Source organism: Belonocnema kinseyi, chromosome 4 (assembly GCF_010883055.1).
Source record: "Belonocnema kinseyi isolate 2016_QV_RU_SX_M_011 chromosome 4, B_treatae_v1, whole genome shotgun sequence".
In the NCBI taxonomy this organism is placed as follows: Eukaryota; Metazoa; Arthropoda; class Insecta; order Hymenoptera; family Cynipidae; genus Belonocnema; species Belonocnema kinseyi.
This window is the reverse complement of record NC_046660.1, coordinates 121,949,425-121,951,809: the sequence shown is the minus strand read 5'-3', so window position 1 is coordinate 121,951,809 and position 2,385 is coordinate 121,949,425.

Below are 2,385 nucleotides of genomic sequence, written 5' to 3'. Positions count from 1 at the left end.
AGTTGCTTTAAAAAAAAACCCAAAATTATATATATTTTGCCAATTTTATTTAAATTTTTTAGTTTCACAATAAAGATATCTTGTGAGTATTATGCGGGCTAAATAACTTTTGTCGTCAGGCGAAGTTTTTATCATATAATAAAATTTTCTCACTTTTCTTGTAAACACCGACAAATACGAAAAAATTTTGAGATACTACTTTGCAAGACTAAAAACTTTCTATTAAAATGACCCTTACTCTTTTGCGATACCTTATATAGTTTGCGAGGAAAACTAAAAATAAAATTTGTAGGGAAAAAAATCATTCTTTCGGCTTCGAAAATGACTTAGCCCGCATAAGGCGGATAGAGAATGACTTTCTTATTTTAGCAGAAAATTTATTAAAATATTGGGAAGAATAAAAAGGTAGGATTTCATTCTTCCCAATATATAACCAAAGTTTCTGCTAATAGCAGAAAGACATCATATCAGCTTTGGGCGGATTAAACCACTTTTTAGGCCGAGAGAATTTTTTTTTTTTTTAATAATAAATTCGTTGCTGAATTATTCTCGCAAACGATGCAAAATATTGCAAAAGACCAAGGATTTATTTTTATATGAATTTTAGGCGTGAAAAGTTTGATCCAAAAAAATTTTCATATCTTTCGTTTACAAGAAGAATTGGAAAATCTGATATGAAGAAAATTCTTCTGGTGACAAAAGTTATTTGGCTCGCATAAAAGTCACAAGATATCTTTATTGTGAGATTTAAAATTTTAAACAAAATTGGAAAAAATATATAATTATGGGTTTTTTTTTAAAGCAACTTTTCATATTTTTAGAAAAACTACCGCTATTTTATTAATTTTAAAGCTTTTTTATAGTTTTTAATGGGTTCCAAAATAAGACAATAAACGCTGTTGAAATCGAAAAGAAAACGATAAGTATCTCAATTAGGTCCAAAGTTATTGAAGATTAAAAAAGCTAGTCAATTAAAGAAGAAGTAAGCCAAGTCTCTTTTCGAATAAATCCAAAACCCCATAGTTGAAGCCAATTTAGCTTACCTTCAGTTCCTTGACTGATCCAATTAGTTTGTAAGTTTTGTAAAGTAATAATGTGGTGATGGGATATCGATATCGAAATATCGAAAATATCGATATTCAGAGTCGGATATATCGATATTTCATATCGATATTTAGAAGCTGATATATCAAATTCAATATCGATATTTAGTCATAATTTCGATATCGATATCCCATCACTATTTTTCTACTTGTAGGTCATTAAAAAAATACGTGATACGTTTAGGGGTGGGTGGGAGTCTGCCGAAGTATCATTCTCCAGGTTATGACCAATGGAAAAGGTATCTGGCAGGGGGGGGGGGGGGGGGGGGGGTCAGCAATTCCTGAAAAATGTATCACGTATTTTGTGAATGGCCGCTTGACAGAATGCGCTTTTTAGTTAAATAGTGAGTGAAAAAAGACAAAAAAACTGAATACAAGTAAACGTAAGTAGACATTATATTTTTCATTTATTATTTATCTTTGTATATTTTCTAACCTGTATTATGTGAATATATGTAAATAATAGAAGTCTGAGGGAGCACGGGCTCAATTAACCTCAAACGCATACAAATACAATATATATTTCGACTTAAAATCTTACAAATTGAAAGTGTTTCATATTTCACTCAATATGGTATTTACATTAATTTTACTTGCAAGAACTTTTTATATTACTATCCTACTTTCGTGATAGATATCTTTCTGTTTTGTGTATGAATACAGTTATTGGGCTACGTTACTTTTTGGGGTGGGTTGGGGGGATTGTCTAAAGTTGTTAAGTTAGTTCATGGACAGCCCCTTACATATAATATTCCTTTTTCATAAGAAAACAGTAATTACATTCTAAATTAATTAGTTCCACGCAGTTACTGCTGTCTCACTCAAGACACTTATTTAAAATATAGTTACTGTATTATTTAAAAAGCAAGATTTCTACTTGTTTAGATTTATTATCTTACAACTATTAAAACCAATTTATTTTGTTTAATTAAGCGAATGAACACTTGCAGAAATCAACCGAAGATATGAAATTTAAAACCAAAACAACAAATTCCGAAGGTTGTGTTGCAGAAGTTTACAAATAATAATGCAACACTCAGCAATGGATAATAAATATAAGTCCTTTATTGTTTAAGCAAAATATTTTATTACAAGTTTCTAAAAAAATTATGTTTGTTTTTGTACAAACTTACTTTCTGTTGCAGGTTTGAGGAGAAGAATGATCATACAAAAATTATTATAATACCAGGTGTATACATATGAAACCGGTATTGCCATCTAGGGGCCAGTAGGCACACTTGTAGGCACTGTCGGAACTTACCATTTGTGCTAATTGGCGTAT